Source organism: Xenopus tropicalis, chromosome 1 (genome assembly GCF_000004195.4).
Source record: "Xenopus tropicalis strain Nigerian chromosome 1, UCB_Xtro_10.0, whole genome shotgun sequence".
Taxonomy (NCBI): Eukaryota; Metazoa; Chordata; class Amphibia; order Anura; family Pipidae; genus Xenopus; species Xenopus tropicalis.
In genome coordinates, this window is record NC_030677.2 from 175,954,282 (window position 1) to 175,973,184 (window position 18,903).

Below are 18,903 nucleotides of genomic sequence, written 5' to 3' on the forward strand. Positions count from 1 at the left end.
GCGGATGGCAACATGGGGATGAACCAACTGCCACATTTCTCTTAGAAGGTCTTCATCTGCTTCACAATTTTGGACACACCACCAGAAGTGTAGAATGACCTAGAAACCTAAGACCTTGCAATCGATCACCTTTTGGGATGTTTTTGGCATAATACTAAGGGGCTGATTTACTTACCCACGAACGAGTCGAAATGAGTCCGATTGCGTTTTTTTCGTAATGATCGGTATTTTGCGATTTTTTCGTATTTGTTGCGATTTTTTCGGCTTCTTTACGAATTTTTCGTTACCAATACGATTTTTGTGTAAAAACGCGAGTTTTTCGTAGCCATTACGAAAGTTGCGTAAAAAGTTGCGCTTTTTTCGTAGCGTTAAAACTTACGCGAAAAGTTGCGCATTTTTCGTAGCGTTAAAACTTAAAAGGTGCAAAGTTTCGCGTAAGTTTTAACGCTACGAAAAAAGCGCAACTTTTTGCGCAAGTTTTAACGCTACGAAAAATCGCCAGATTTTACGCAACTTTCGTAATGGCTACGAAAAACTTGCGTTTTTACACAAAAATCGTATTGGTAACGAAAAATTCGTAAAGAAGCCGAAAAAATCGCAACAAATACAAAAAAGTCGCAAAATGTTCGTTTTCAAGTCGGAACTTTTCCAATTCGGGTCGGATTCGTAGGTTAGTAAATCAGCCCCTTTATGTCCAGTTAATGGCTGTACAAACATAAATTTTCTCTGTTTCGCTGCCAGATTTGGCCAGAAAGCATCTGACGGTACCTGGGGAGGGTTTTAAATTAAAAAAATTATCAATTTCATAGACTTCTGAGGGCCACGCCCCTAAGGTTACCGCCCTAGACACAGGCTTTCGGGTGACTTAATATAGATCCAACCCTGGGTACAATATTTCAGTGTGAAACCAGGCCTATATCACTGGCCATTACCTTTCAGTTCCAATTTGTGCTTTATAAACTTTCTCTCAAAAGTGGTGAATGGCTGGAGATAAAAAAAAAAATCATTGATAGGTGGAAAATGTTGTACACCTATGTCTTTGAAATACAAGTGTTTTGTTTATATTGCAACCGTGAAAAGTACAGCAGTAGATATTAATATGTTTCCAATACTGCAGTGATTCAACTTTCAGCAAAAGCACAATCAATTCGAGTAGATACATCAATACATATTTTTGGAGTATAAACTGATTTTAGTGATATATTTTACTTTAAAAATATTTAAAAGTGTAGAAATGATAATTATAAAATCTGTTCTAAAAGGATATTTCTAATTTATACCCAAAAAAGTATAGTGATAGTGGCCATATTTATTAAAGAAGAAGGAAAGGCATTTTGGTATTTTATTGTTAATAGATTAGCCACAATAGTGCAAGCTAGAACACTATATTTATTCTGTAGAAAGCTTCACCATACCTGAGTTAACAGCTCCCTGTGTTTGTTTAAGATATCAGCTGCCATTTTAGCTTGGTCTTAGTAACTTCCGTGCTGCTGGTAGCACAGATCACTGCAGAGAGGGGAGGGGGAGAGAGCAGAGATAGAAGGGGATGACAAAAAATTAAGGGGGGGGAGAAGAGCAAGCTTGCAGACTCGTGCTGTGCCCTAAAGGATGTTTCTGAGGGGAAGGAAGTCGGAAGAACATGTGTACAGAAAAGTAGAAATTAAATCCTGAGTTTCTGTTGATAGAGAACAAAGCAGCTTTTCTGTGAGTGCTTATGGCTGTATTTACATAGACCTTTCTGATAAAGCTTACTTAGTTTTTACCTTTACTTCTCCTTTAAAGGCTGAAACAGATCTTCTGGTAAATTCCAAATATAAAGGCTCGGAATGAACTATTTATACACTAGATTTCCACTGGAATTTACTGCAAAATTATACACTCTTGGAAGAAGCTGTAAATTTGCATAAGGAACTTAAGTACCATTTACGCCTGGCTTCACAGGTATTTCTCAGTTTATATTACTGTGTGTACTGTGGTTGCTGTGTAAATGTAGGGCTCCTTTTTTGACAGTTTTGGAAATTTAAGATGTTGGCCTAAAAAACTCATTAAGTACATATTTAAATGCCCGCTTATTGAAAGCTTTATATCAAATATAAAAAATAAGTGTTTGGATTCTCTGTAATATGATTTCTAGTTACTAGTGCTAAGAGAAATTTAAGTGCCTAACAAACATGATTTTTTTTAATACAGACATTTTTGCAGTTCAGTTTTTTTATAAGAAATGTGTGAAGTGATTTATGCTTTTTATCCACAACACATTTTTGTGCCTGAATGCTCAGCTGAACTTGCTCATTGCTTTTCTTTCTTTGCATGATTGAAAACAACTTTGAAAATGTTTCTTGGAGGTTACCGTAACTACACATATTTCTCACATTTCTGTCAGGTTTCATAGCAGAAATCTCTCTTAGTCTTAATGTTTGATAATATTGTTTTGCATTCATTTTGTCTGCCATCTGGCAAATTAGATTTTCTTTTAGAGGTTTATCATTGCATGAGTTGCCCTGGTAGAAGAACAATTTGCAGTTGAGCCTCAAGGCAAACCAATTCTAATCATAAATAGCATTTTATGATAAAAATAAAAAAACAGCTTTTGAGTGACTGTGCTAAAATACTTTATTGGAAATGATTTCTCTTTTCTCAGTTTTAAGTGTGTACAAACTCCTCCCCCACATAAACATTACCTGCAAAATGGTACATAACTTGAAAGGGCCTTGATGGAAGTCTGCAGTGTCATAGCATTTAGATAGGATCAATGGAGGTCAGACCTCTAGTCTTCCTAAAGGCTTGATTTTTTCCCAATCAGTTTATCAATACACCGCATATGAGTAAAAAAAAATCATGGATTAATCTGCTCTAATTCTTTCTTCTCTCAACATAATGCTCTGTTAATGTCCTATTTTTCATGATTCTCTAATAGTCAGAACAAGGCCATTACTAACTAACTAAGTTTTTTCTATCTCTGTACTCTTTTGTGACACTAGGGGGCACATTTACTAAATTTCATTTTATTCTGGCCTTGAAAGTCGTATAAACTCGACACGGTATAAATTTGAATTTAACTCGATCATTGCTGTATTTATAAAATGTCATGATAATGCTTGAATCGTTCGAATGAAAATTTTGAGTTTACATCGAAAATCCCAAATTTTTCGAGTTGAAAGCATTGTTAAAACTCAGAAAATTCGAGTTTAAATGGACATACGTTTCCATGAATCCTCTTTATTTTCCCCAAACAGGAATTGCTTCAGCAAACATTTTAGAAGCATTGGCACTCTTGGAAAACAATAATGTGTTTAAGTTTCACTTTAAACTGGGGGAAACTAAAAACAATGATGGGATTAAGTTCACCTTAAAAAGTGTGAAACTGAAAACAACCAGATCACTAAGTAAATACCGACCAGGATAGCTGGTGTACTAAAAGCTAAATAACTGAAGAACCACAAAAAAACTAAATATGAAGACCAGTTGCAAAATGCCACAGCATATCAATAGCTACATGTTACTAAAAGTTTATTTAAAGGTGACCAACCCCATTTAAGGCTGCTCTAAGAATTTGTACCCAGGCCAAATGTACATTAATTAATGCAAAGAGCAATCTATTTTTTATGGATCCTTGGCAGCATGTAGAAGTTGATGGGTTACAATGATGGATGAATAAACCCTGCTGCCATTGTATGATGCTATGGCAGGGATCCCCAGCCTTTTTTACCTGTGAGCCACATTCAAATGTAAAAGAGTTGAGAGCAAACATGAAAAATGCTCATGGGGTTACAAATAGGGGCTCTGATTGGTAGCCCCTATGTGGACTGGCAGCCTGTATGGTAGTACACCTGGTTCTTATGCAACCACAACTTGTCCAAAAGCCAGGAATTCAAAAATAAGCTCCTGCTTTGAGGCCACTGGGAGCAACATCCAGGGGACTGGTGAGCAACGTGTTACTTATGAGCCACTGGTTGTGGATCACTGTGCTATGGTGTTGTGCCTGGTAAGTGGAGCCTTCATCAACCTCTGATAACAGATGGTATCAAACAGTTGTTTCACTGTTTCCATAAGGCATAGGTTTTTGAGTGGGAATAGTGTGTATTGGACAAAGGAGGAGAAAGATATGTAGCCTCTTCACATTTTCATTGAACTTATCTAATAATTACAATGGCTTTACTTTGTAATATGTGTTACTATGTTGATAGAATAACATACATATATTGTATCCACTTACTATGAAGATTTGTAATTATCCAGGTCATAATATATGGTATCTAGTAGAATTAAGTTAAAGCAAATGGAGTTCAACTAACAAAGCAACTCTTTGGGGCACATTTACTAACCCACGAACGGGCCGAATGCGTCCGATTGCGTTTTTTTCGTAATAATCGGTATTTTGCGATTTTTTCGGAAAATTGTCACGACTTTTTCGTTACCAATACGATTTGTGCGAAAAAACGCAAGTTTTTCGTAGCCATTCCGAAAGTTGCGCAAAATCTTGCGATTTTTCGTAGCGTTAAAACTTGCGTGAAAAGTCGCGATTTTTCGTAGCGTTAAAACTTGCGCGAAACATCGCGCCTTTTAAGTTTTAATGCTACGGAAAAGGCGCGACTTTTCGCGCAAGTTTTACCGCTACGAAAAAAATCGCAAGATTTTGCGCAACCTTCGGAATGGCTACGAAAAACTCGCGTTTTTTTCGCGCAAATCGTATTGGTAACGAAAAAGTCGCGATAATTTCCGAAAAGTCGTAAAGTCGCCGAAAAAATCGCAAAAAATACGAAAAAGTCGCAAAATGTTCGTTTTCCAATCGGAATTTTTCCAATTCGGTTGGAATTCGTGTCTTAGTAAATCAGCCCCTTTGAGTGGTGCAAAGTTTTCAAGAAAAAAATCAGAAAGTCCAGTTGCTTTAGACTTAATTCTACTAGATATCTTACTAAATTGTAATTTTACTGCTAATCCACAGACACCTGGTGATACCTCTTCTCTTGGAGTGAATGTGTCAATAAGGTGACATGGTTGAGATGAGGTCATTTTTCGTCTGGCAGGAGGAACAACTCTATATTCTATAATTGTGCTTTATTGGCAGGTATTCCAAATTATAGTGCTACTGCATTCTTTGGTGGGGTTCATTATGCCTGCAAAAGATGTCCGACCAATAGTATTCTCTCTCTCTCATCTTAAGTGCCATTAAATTAAATCAATCATATTCCTTTCCTTGATAGATCATTATGTTATTTTACTGCAAAGAACTCTTTTGGTACTAGCTGCGAAATTCATCTTACTCAAATGCTCTACTGGATACTATTTTTTATCTCTTTAATATAATTTGAAAGTAAAATGTACATATTTAAAAATATTCTTAGTCTCATCTGATACAGGAGGACAGCTGCTCAGCTGATATTGTAAGATGATTTATTAATATCCTGTGTCTGTGCAAGAGTTCCGCTAGCCGCTTCTTTCAGATAATTCAGACGCAGAGCAAATTACCTAACTTTTATACTTTACTTACATGGTTATGTGTTTTGCTTTATCCAAGCAAACACTTTTGGTAAAGAAATAAACATGAGAAACATTCTGTAGATTCATTTTATATCTATTTTTTAATAAAATATCTGATCTGTCAATAGTAAGCAAATGAAATGTGAGATATATATATATATATATATACAGCAACACAGTTTACACTAAACTAATATAATAGCAGCAATTGCTAGATTTCATTCATGGTACTGGTTGCATCATGCTGTAGTGGTGCTTTTCATCAGCAGCAAGACTGTAGCAAGAGAACCTGTTTCAGTCTGCTAAAAAATGAAGCTTGGGCAAAAGATGATCCCAAACAAAAGGCTAAAATTACATTTTAGAAGTGCAAAAACAAAAAGATAACTTAAAGGAGAAGAAAAGGTAAAAACTAAGTAAGCTTTATCAGAAAGGTATATATAAATACAGCCATAAGCACTTCTCCCCCCTCCCATAAGAATTCATAAAACGCACTGCCTCCACCCTTAGGAATGCGTAATCGGGGCTACCAACGGCTAGAGCTGCAGCAGGAAGCTATGAAGACCAAGCTAAAATGGCAGCTGTAATCTTAAACAAACAAAGAAAGCTTCTAGGGCTCTATACTCAGGTATGGTAATAAATATAGCGTTCTAGGTGGCACTAATATGGCGAATCTGTTGGCAGTAAAATGCCAAAATGACTTTCCTTCTCCTTTAAAACAGCTCTGTCAAAGCCCCGATCTGTATCCAAAAGAGAATTTGGTCACTATTTGTAAGCTGAGGCACACAAGCATTAGCTGAACAACCTGGTGCAGATAAATGCCTGAAATAGTTGGCTGAAATACCTTCCAATATGCAATGTTGCTAGATACATAAAGTGTGCCTCTACTAAGTATTTTGGGGCAGATATATCAACATTCAAATTTCAGTTTTACCATGGTTTGTTTTTTTGCACTGAAGCTCACAAATTCAGCTTGGAGATTCTAAAACTCAAATGTAAAAATTTGGCATCTAGAAGCTGGTGAGTTAATGTAGAAGACAATGGATGTTGTCCTAGCGAAATTCCAGCAATGTTTTCAATTTGAGGTTTTTTTTTTGAGATGGTAGTTTTATTTAAAATGATGCGACTGTTCTGAGTTTTTTTTGTTTTTGTAAGTGATTGGGTTTTCAACATTTAAGGTTTTTAAATTAAAAAAACTTATTTTTTATATATATATATTATAATTATATAATTTACAAATCTGAATTTTCACCATGTGTGGCGATCCACATTTAAGAAATATAAAACACATTCTGCTCAATAAAAACTTTGATTAAAGCGGTAAATACATTGATAAATGTGTCAAGTCAATAAATAAACTCGTTTTAGTCTGTTTTCCCTCTATATTATTACATTTGATATTTAGTAGTAGACTTTAGTAGACTAATCTAGGAAGTGTCAGCCTGTTGTGTAGCTTAATAATCGGTTGGTCTTGTCCATCACTTTCTGGTGATGAATATACTAGTTACACTCACCATTGCATCCCAAATACTGAACATTTCTTCTTTTTTTGTTCTTGTTTTTTTATGACTCACATTTCCTCTTCTCTCCTTCTGATATACTATATGCTATGCATCTCTGTCTCTTAAAGTCTCTCTGTGCATATATTAAGTACTTTCTCGGTTTCTCACAGCTTTGTAACAATTTCATCTACAGAATGAATTGTTGCTTCAAACAACTAACAATTCAGTGCAATTTTCTGTACATTCCTACTATGATTTTTCAGAGGCTTTTACTATTTATAAAAACAACATTTTAAATGGAAAATGATTGATGCTATAGTTGTGTTTTTAAGAACAGACACCATGGTTTGAAACACATTTATGTCTTTTAGAATCTGTACAATTTACTGTCCTTAGAAGAGAGGGGAAATAAATGTTGAAAGCTACACTAAAAGTTCTAGACAAGTTTTTAATCTTAGGGAAAAAGCCTGGTATATAAATGTTTTGATAAGGAAACAGTTTGGTTGGTCAAACAACCATACTCCACTTTGCTAATGAACCACCTATTTTAATGCAGAATTGAAATTTAATTACAATATTTAGGAACCTGAAATATGCAATTCAGTTTATAATTTAGATAAAAAATAAGGCAGAATCTTGTCAACTGTATAGTTACATAGGGTTGAAAAAAAGAAAGACCAAACCAATACTGACCTATCTATATACTCATATACAGACCCATACTGACCTATCTATACACTCACATACAGACCCACACTGACCTATCTATATACTCACATACAGACCCATACTGACCTATCTATCCACTCACATACAGACCCATACTGACCTATCTGTTTACTCACATACAGACCCATACTGACATATCTATATACTCACATACAGACCCATACTGACCTATCTATACACTCACATATAGACCCATACTGACCTATCTATGCACTCACATACAGACCCATACTGACCTATCTATACACTCACATACATAAACCATATATACCAACATCAATACTAATAGTAAATATTAGTATCACAATAGCCTTGGATACTAGGCTTGTTCAAGAACTCATCCAAGCCCCTTTTATAGGCATTAACAGAATTTGCCATTACAACATAACTAGGAAGGGCATTCCTCAACCTCTCTGCCCTCACTGTGAAAAACCACCTGCGCTGCTTCCGTTCCCGTTTTATGGGAAAAAAGAACACCCCCTATCTGCCTATAATCCCCTCTAATGTAATTGTACAGAGTAATCATGCCCCCTTACAAGTGCCTTTTTTTTCCAGAGAAAACAACCCCAACCCTGACAGTCTAACCTCATAGTTTAAATCTTCTATCCCCTTTACGAGTTTAGTTACAGTCTCTGTACTCCCTCCAGCTCATTAATATCCTTCTTAAGGACTGGAGATTAAACCTACGACACCTACTATTCCCAGGCGGTCTCCCATTCAACTATTAACCAGGCCCGGCCCTGCTTTTGAGATCAGATGAGATTGGGCTCTTTTCAGGTGGTGCGGCCATAGGCAACTGTAGACAGATTCCAGAAACTCTTCACTGAAGAGGTAATTCAACATGCATTATCCATGATGTACAATTTTTTTGTATATCCCCAGTTTTAAAGTTTTAAATAGTGAAGTGTTTGCACAATGATTCAGTACTTCCAAGTGATAAGAGGTAGTAGAAATGTGGATGCCCTGTGAAGGATTACCTGTTATCCCAAAGCTGGGCTGGGAGGTAATAAAGAATGCCTGCATTGTAGGACAACACTGGTGTAGAAAAACTTCCTCAAGGCATCTCATTTTTAATTGAACTTTTGAATTAAAGCATATGCCTTAAATACTTTGGCCTGTGGGTTTGCTGAGGAAAACAACAGACATGTACAGTAGGTGCATATTTAATGACAGAGGCAAAGTTTTTGTTTGTGTGTCCCCTTTAATGCTTAACCATTATTTATTTCGTATTAGTTTTTAACAGGGAATTCAGCTGAATTCAGCCATTACATTTGAAAGTTTGAGGTGAACTGAATGGTAAGAATGAATGTTAATGTTATTTTCTGTCTCTCTTTGACTCCAGAGTGCTCTATTTCATAATATATAGTGAATAAAAGGTGGTGTACATCTTTTTTTAGTATATTTACTAGAGTTATCTCTAGTGATATTATAGAAAAGAGGGCTAATTTACTAAAGGAAGGTGCAGAGCAAAGTGCTGAATTGGGTCCGTCCAAATGCTTTTTGTCAATATAGCATCAGCCAATAAATATAAGAAATGGAGTCTATAGGAGATGGCCTTCCTGTAATTCGGAGCTTTCTGGATAACGTGTCTCTGGATAATGAATCCCATATGTGTACTTGAAATTACTTCATAAATGAGCCCTACTATGAGTTTATTTGTGTAAATGAAACAACTTTAACATTACATTCTTAAAAATAAATAAAGCCTTACATTTCATTCGTTATCGGTAAATTGTTTAATGACATTTTTTGTAGTGTTTAGAATTAAAGTTCTTGGAATTAAGTACACCAAAAAGAAAATTGTACTGTAATTAATAAATATGTGGGTGAATAATATTATACAGCCTACACTAACTTCACAAAATACAAAGAGGTGCAGTACTTGGAATGGAAGTAAAAGGAACATTTCATTATATAGTTCAAATGTATTTTTGTAAAGTTATTGTTGATGCAAAAAAACATATTTTCTTCTAATTCCTTCTAACTGTTAAATGAATTGGTTCCAGGGATGGGAAAAGTGGAAACTATTACAGCTGAAATTGTACTTTAACAACAGGGCATCACTGTTGTGCATGATCAAAACTCTCTTTTATAGGTTTAAAAAAGTGGGATTTATGGATAGAAGGGAGATTAAGTCATTTCCTCTAAGGCTAATTTTTACAATAAATGTGTAAAAACTGTTATAAGTATCATCTGTTTATGGGCTCAGAATATTGAACTGGTTTTGTTATGAAACATACTTACAAAATAAAGGTAAATGATAGCTTCAATAAAAAGATGTGTTATGTATACCTGTAAGGGTTATCCAGAATGCTCAGGACCTGAGGGTTTCTGGATATAGGATCTTTCTGTAATTTGGATCTCCATACCTTAACGGACCTAAAAAATCATTTAAACCCAATAGTATTCATTTGCCTTCAAAAAGGATTAATTATATATTAATTAGGATTAAATACAAGGATCTGTTTTATTATTACAGATAAAAAAGAAATAATTTTTGAAAATTGGAATTATTTGTTTATAATGGAGTCTATGGGAGATGATCTTCCCATAATTCAGAACTTTTTGATAATGAGCTTCCGTTTATTACTTGATATAGTACAGATCAAAAATCATTAAAGTGAATAATGCATAACTTGGGAATGTTCTAAAAATGGACAAGGTTATAAGTTCCATAGTAAGTTATAAATCTAAGATAGTCTATAAAAGGGCTTATAATAGCAGGCAAGAATGAGTCCCCCATTATTTACAAACTAATACATAGAAAGACCACAAAATGTGCCAATACAGAATAACTTCTCTTCTACCAATAGTGACAGATCCTACCCTATAAAACGGGCAATACCTTGTAATACAAAAACAGTGGTGTATTTGTTACAATGCCTGCAATAAACAGTATGGGGCACATTTACTAACCCACGAACGGGCCGAATGCGTCCGATTGCGTTTTTTTCGTAATGATCGGTAATTTTGCGATTTTTTTCGGCGTCTTTACGATTTTTGCGTAAAAACGCAAGTTTTCCGGCGTCTTTACGATTTTTGCGTAAAAACGCGAGTTTTTCGGCGTCTTTACGAAAGTTGTGCAAAGTCGCGATTTTTTCGTAGCGTTAAAACTTGCGCGAAACGTCGCGCCTTTTAAGTTTTAACGCTACGAAAAAGGCGCGACTTTGCGCGCAAGTGTTAACGCTACGGAAAAATCGCGACTTTGCGCAACTTTCGTAAAGACGCCGAAAAACTCGCGTTTTTACGCAAAAATCGTAAAGACGCCGAAAAACTCGCGTTTTTACGCAAAAATCGTAAAGACGCCGAAAAAATCGAAAAAAATAAGAAAAAGTCGCAAAATGTTCGTTTGCAATCGGAATTTTTCCAATTCGGATTCGAAATCGTGTCTTAGTAAATCAGCCCCTATATGTAGGGAGGGCCCCCAGGAAACTAACAGTAAGTAATATCAAAAAAGGATGAAAAACTTTTTTGAATATTTAATTACAGTGCTTAATGGAGATCTATGCTTATTTAAATTCATGGGGATTGGTCATAAGTAACTGAATTGGTGAGGAAATAATGGGAAACGAGACATCAAAAGAAAAAGAAAAGTGGATATATAAATTGGGGACGTTAGCACCACAGGGGGTAATTATAGACATTAATTGGCATGTTTTTTTTATGAATTTGTCTTTATGAACTTTTTTGGTAATTGCCTCCATATCTTATCTTTTCTATCTATTGAGATATGATAGATAAAATGTAAATTGGATATTTTATGAAGGTTAAATTATAAAATTATTTTCTCATTCAATCAGGTGAGAGCAGTATGCAGGGTAACTGATCAGATGTGGTTATTATCCTCTATTAATAGAGGAGTCCAAAAGAACTACTTGGAGCCTCATTTTTATACATATATAATTTTGGATTGGGGGTTGCTGCAAATATGACTGCTGAGATCATGCTGTTCACTTATAGACTCCACATTCTTATTTGTTACCTTTTGGAATTCGCTCTGTGAACTCAGGAACTTTTTAGTTTCAGGAAACTGATTTAATGGATGAATGGGTTCTTATATATAGCAATCGCTGTTTAAGAAAAATAAATGTGAAATAACTTTAGCCTGGAAAGCATATATTGGATTAAATAGATTGCTCCGCAATGGAATTCATTCAGTGTTTGCATTAGTAGGCTGAAAGGTCTATAGCTCAGTTCTAAGACCACCATGACCCCTACACTCCCATGGCCATGGGTACAGAAAGAGCCTACCGATTTTTTATTGATTCACATCAATTGCACACTGAGTAAATAAACTCTTCTGCCTTTAGAAAGATCAAAGACAGAGGTAAAGAGACTAAAGGCCATACACGAGCAGATCCGCTCGCTTGGCGACACCTACGGGTGGGCGATATCGGGGAGCATTTAGGTAAAAAAAAAAAATAATCCGATCGTTTGGCCCCAGGGATCGGATTATGTGGGCGGCAATGGGGCAGTCGGATCGGGGACCGCATCAACGAGCCGATGCGGTCCCCGATCCGACCGGATTTTCTAACCTGGCCGATCGAGATCTGGCCAATTTCAGGCCAGATATCGTTCGGCCAGGCCGCTCTGCTCTCCCCATACACGGGCTGATTAGCTGCCGAATCGATCTAAGGGACCGATATCGGCAGCTATAGTCGGCCCGTGTATGGGGACCTTTAGAAGAAGTTAGCTGCAAATGAAATCAAGAGAACAATAGCAATATTCTGTGTTTAAAATATTCAGTGAAAAATATAAAAATAATAGTCAACATGCTGCCATTGGTGACAAATCATTTATTTTTAGAGGCCTATTTATTCTCGCTTTTCAGTGAAATTTGCACTGAGATAACAAATTCCCACAGTGCAGAGTATAATGATCATAAACACTGTTGGTCCACCAGTTGGGTAAGCATGCTGCTGTGATGAAATAATATTCTGCTAGAAAGCTCTTTTCCGATCTTACAAAAAGTTATGACCAGAAATATAAGTAGAATTTTTTCTAAAGCTTCCACTGGAGTATCCTTGCTCCTGGCTGACATCTCGTTCTTTGTAGTATTTGATCTGCAGAGTTTAAAAGTACAATATTCTTCCTTCCAGACTTAGCAGGGTGTCATATATTTTTCTTTTGCTTAAAAATGTGTTAAAATGTGAAACACTGTAGGCTCCACTGGGCAGGGATCTCCTTCCTCTTGTCTCTTTGGCACTTACCACTTAATTATTAATGTAGCTGTACTTTGTTTTTATTATTGTATTGAATCCTGTTTGTTCTATTATTTTATTCTGCTGTACAGAGCTGTGTATAAGTAGTGATATACAGTGGAGGAAATAATTATTTGACCCCTCACTAATTTTGTAAGTTTGTCCAATTTACAAAGAAATGAAAAGTCTCAGAACAGTATCATTTCAATGGTAGGTTTATTTTAACAGTGGCAGATAGCACATCAAAAGGAAAATCGAAAAAATAACTTTAAATAAAAGATAGCAACTGATTTGCATTTCATTGAGTGAAATAAGTTTTTGAATCCTCTAACAAAAAAAGACTTAATACTTAGTGGAAAAACCCTTGTTTGCAAGCACAGAGGTCAAACGTTTCTTGTAATTGATGACCAAGTTTGCGCACATTTTAGGAGGAATGTCGGTCCACTCCTCTTTGCAGATCATCTCTAAATCCCTAAGGTTTCGAGGCTGTCTCTGTGCAACTCTGAGCTTGAGCTCCCTCCATAGGTTTTCTATTGGATTAAGGTCCGGAGACTGACTAGGCCACTCCATGACCTTAATGTGCTTCTTCTTGAGCCACTCCTTTGTTGCCTTTGCTGTATGTTTTGGGTCATTGTCGTGCTGGAACACCCATCCACGACCCATTTTCAGTTTCCTGGCAGAGGGAAGGAGGTTGTCGTTCAGGATTTCACGATACATGGCTCCGTCCATTTTCCCGTTAATGCGAATAAGTTGTCCTGTGCCCTTAGCAGAAAAACACCCCCAAAGCAAAATGTTTCCACCCCCATGCTTGACGGTGGGGACGGTGTTTTGGGGGTCATAGGCAGCATTTTTCTTCCTCCAAACACAGCGAGTTGAGTTAATGCCAAAGAGCTCTATTTTGGTCTCATCAGACCACAGCACCTTCTCCCAGTCACTCACAGAATCATTCAGGTGTTCATTGGCAAACTTCAGACGGGCCTGCACATGTGCCTTCTTGATCAGGGGGACCTTGCGAGCCCTGCAGGATTTTAATCCATTGCGGTGTAATGTGTTTCCAATGGTTTTCTTGGTGACTGTGGTCCCTGCTAATTTGAGGTCATTAACTAACTCCTCCCATGTAGTTCTAGGATGCTTTTTCACCTTTCTCAGAATCATTGACACCCCACGAGGTGAGATCTTGCGTGGAGCCCCAGAGCAAGGTCGATTGATGGTCATTTTGTGCTCCTTCCATTTTCGAACAATCGCACCAACAGTTGTCACCTTCTCTCCCAGCTTCTTGCTAATGGTTTTGTAGCCCATTCCAGCCTTGTGCAGGTCTACAATTTTGTCTCTGACATCCTTGGACAGCTCTTTGGTCTTTCCCATGTTGGAGAGTTTGGAGTCTGCTTGATTGATTGATTCTGTGGACAGGTGTCTTTTATACAGGTGACTAGTTAAGACAGGTGTCCTTAATGAGGTTGACTAATTGAGTAGAAGTGTCTAACCACTCTGTGGGAGCCAGAACTCTTAATGGTTGGTAGGGGTTCAAAAACTTATTTCACTCAATGAAATGCAAATCAGTTGCTATCTTTTATTTAAAGTTATTTTTTCGATTTTCCTTTTGATGTGCTATCTGCCACTGTTAAAATAAACCTACCATTGAAATGATACTGTTCTGAGACTTTTCATTTCTTTGTCATTGGACAAACTTACAAAATCAGTGAGGGGTCAAATAATTATTTCCTCCACTGTATAATTAAAATTCTACATACATATTGGCAGTTATATAGGAGAGAAAGCACTGTTTTGTTTCAAATATGGTGTTTTATGCCAGTTGTGAAATTCATATTCTGAACCGGTAGTAGCTGCAAAACGAGATGTTTAATTAGAAACATTTTTGAAATATATAATTATCTGTGTGTTCTACCTTAAACACTTTACAACTTTATGATAATTTGTAGAAAAAAATAATGATCAATCCAGAATCTCTTTTCCATTTTAGACTGATATGCTAGGTTTCTTGGTCGCGGGGGGGGGGGGGGGGGACCACATCACAAAACATACAACTTTATTTTCAGCGATCCATTTCTTTTCCTCAAGCACTAGCTTATTTGAGAAAAAAAGCAACAGAATATTCATGACCACCAGCATGAGATTGGCACAAATCACATTGTTCCATTCACTGTCAATGAGGCTGAAAATCTCAAATGTAATAAACTAAAAAATAAAATAAATATAAACTGTATAAAAATGTATATTTGTATAAATATAAACTGTTTGACACAATTCCCATTGACTTTAGTAAACTAGGCTCCTACTTTTTTCCAAGTTCACTTTTTCTGCATTGATAAATTGCCGCTATTGAAATTTTGATTAATTAGCCCGCTAGTTAAGCTGGCCATACACATTAAGATCTTTTAGTTATCATAGCTTACCAAGTGTCACGATCTCCCTGAGGAGATGCCGTGGAGTACCAGGAAGGTGGGAGCCTGAAGGCTGGGTAACCCAGAGTGTAACCATAGATCACAGAACTGGTGTCAGAGGCCATGATAATAGTGAAGAACTTTAATAACTAGAGCCGTAACAGTGCACACAATGGAAATATACACAGAACGGCAGGCAGAGGCGGAATCCACACACAGGCAAAAGGTCAGGGCAAGCGGCAGTCAAGCGAAGTCGAGGACAGGCCATGGTCATAACCGGGAGATCAAGGCAGAACTAGGAAGGGCACCAGAGAACAGGAACAAGGTAGAAAGCAGGAACAGGACACGGAACTGGAGCTTGGAACCAGCAAGAACAAGAATAGTCACAGGAACAGGGAACACGGAGGCAGGGTCACAAGAAACAATTAATGACCAAGCAAGGGGCAATGGTCAGGGAAAGGCTTATAAAGGGTGAAGATTAGGAGATGGGAAACACATGAGGTTAATGAGGAGGGCGGAGGAAAGGGAGCAGACAGAAAGCAGAAGACAGACAAGAGAAGAATCAGACAGCCCAAAATGCCTCCAGTGGCTACAGAGGCAAATGCATGCCGCCAGGAACACCCCAAGTGGTGTTCAAATCCTGGCTGATCCTGACACCAAGCTTATTCTGAAACAGTCGTTTAAAAGTACGATTTGTCCATCAGCGAAAATGACCACTTTAAGTGATATTGTCTAGCTGGCGCAATGAAAAATACCTGCTTAGTCCTGCAAACAATTGGACAATGGGCAAATTTCATTGCTAACAACAAAAATTTTCAAACCTGCCCAATTTTCTGATATTCTGATCAGATGAAAAACAGCTAGATCGTTTGGTGCCCACTAATCTTCCAATAATTTGATGGATTTTTCAGATGGCACTGAAATTGGTCGGTAGGGAGAGAAAAATCTTAAAGTGTATGGCCACTAGTGATGAGCAAACCTTTACTGTTTCGATTAGCAAAATGGGGATACTGCACAACTTTTTTGACGCAACTGTCCAACTGCCACATTTTCGACACAATCACAACTTTTTTGACGCTAACATGACTTTTTCCTCACTCGCCAAATTTTTTATTGCAGCAAATTTTTGCGGCAGTTTCATGAAACTGGCAGATGACCATGTTATCAATATAATCTTTTCAATTAAACTTTTGAATAAATCATCTCTGAAATAAGGACTCTGTGCAGCTTTTCTGTGAGTGCTTATTGCTGTATTTACATAGACCTTTCTGATAAAGCTTACTTAGTTCCTTTCTTAGTACCTTTCTTTCTCCTTTAGAGTGAAATCAGGAGACTAAGCAATCACCCAGAGAAGAGGACTGTGTATACAGGTGACTGTAAACATTTCTGTTTGTTTGCTGGAAGCCCTTTAAGAGGCCCAGTATAGTGAAAAAGTTTATCAAAAGTGTGTAAGTAGGGTGCTTTTTATTTTCTTTTGTTTGGGTGCTAAGATTGACACCCCTGTGTTTTAATTAACTGTTTAAATTGTAGTTGATCACAAAAGCTTACAACACTTAGCTCACTTTAGCCTAGAAAGTGAACATTATTTTTAATGCACAGTTTTTAAATACCTCTCTTAACTCCCCTTCTTTGGAAGGTCAGCTTTTGTCTGGCACAGGCAAGCATGGCTTGAGTCTGACATAGTAACAAAGGCTTCTTTCCACTCAGTGTAAATAAGATGTCTTTTCTTTCTTGGTACTTGGTCCAGGACTCATTGTAATTTAGACAATGAACAATGTAGGTAATCATACAGTACCTCGGCTTAGTCACAATGGAAGAGCTGTCCAAAAAGGCCATTGCATCCGATCCGGATCAGAAGTTTTTAATTTAAAGCCCGTGATGGATAGAGCAAAAGCTGCATGAAAAGGCATGTGTTGCTTTGAACCTTTCTGAAAAAAAGCTTGTCCTAATATCATACATCTGCCTTGTGGATTTCTAAATAGCTTTTCAAAGCTACAAAAAAAATTATTGATGAAGACATGTACAATGTTTCTCCTGAACACGTCTAACACTGAAAGCTGGTGACAAGTAAAAATATAATACCTGTAATCACCTTTCTAACCAATCAATTCCATACACTATAATTTCTACTATACTTTATTATATGGTATTCTTATCCAGAAACCCAATATTCAGAAATCTCTAGAATAGAGAAGACCAGAAAGGTCTTTTCCTATGGGGAACACTTACATTTTATGTAAATAATTCAGTATTTTTTTATTTTCTTTATCTCTGTGACAGTACCTTGTACTTACTGGTAACTAAGCTGCATACATCTATATTGGTCACACACAGGTATAATATAAAAAGGCCATCTTGCATTTTAAACAAATCGTTCTCATTCATTTACTGATTTTACTGGTAAAACAATTCTGCCATAATCCCTACATAAAACTGTCTGGGTGCTAATGCAAAAATGACTATAAACAGTAGAAGTGACAGGTATTTTAAAACATGTGAGTGTTATCACTTCTACTGTTTATATTATGTATGCTAAAACGTTCAATGCTTTTGGTTACTTGATCAGATTTTAAAAATCATGAACAGTCGTAGGAATGTAGAAACATTCAGCAGTTATGCACTCCCCAACTGGAATATTGCTTTAGCTGGTGATGGTCCTTACAAGCCTCCAGCTTTGTTGCCCTTTACTATACTAAACTTTTTTTTTACCTGTACCATTTTTCTTCCATGCTGCCCTTGGTCTCTTGTTTGATGCCCCTGTGCATGTACATTATTTTGCCACATGACAGGATCCCCTGTCAGATGTGCCACGAAAATTCACAATTATTAGAATCAATATGACCAATATACAAAATAATAATAGTCTATATTATCCTACACAGATGGAGCTTTCCCTATAGAATGCCTTCAGAAGTATTTATTAGTTATACACCAAATGGTAATGTTTTGGGGGGATCTCTAATTGAGAAGGATGTGAGTATTTTCATAGATAACAAGTTAGTTCCAGTCATTATGTGGCTACTAAAGCCAATAAAGTGCTGCCTTGCATTAAAAAAGGCATTGATGAAAACATAATTTTGCTTCTTTCTAGGTCTCTGGTAAGGCCTCACCTTGAGTATGCAGTGCAGTTTTGGGCTCCAGTCCTTAAGAAGGATATTAATGAGCTGGAGAGAGTGCAGAGACTGCAACTAAACTGGTTAAGGGGATGGAAGATTTAAACTATGAGGTTAGACTGTCGAGGTTGGGGTTGTTTTCTCTGGAAAAAAGGTGCTTGCGAGGGGACATGATTACTCTGTACAAGTACATTAGAGGGGATTATAGGCAGATAGGGGGTGTTCTCTTTTCCCCATAAAAACGATCAGCACACCAGAGGCCCCTCCCCTTTAGATTAGAGGAGCGGAACTTTCATTTGAAGTGGAGTAGGTGGTTTATCACAGTGAGGGCAGTGAGGTTGGGGAATGCCCTTCCTAGAGATGTTGTGATGGCAGATTCTGTTAATGCCTATAAGAGGGGCCTGGATGAGTTCTTGAACAAGTATAGTATCCAAGGCTATTGTGATACTGAAATCTACAGTTAGTATACATATTGGTA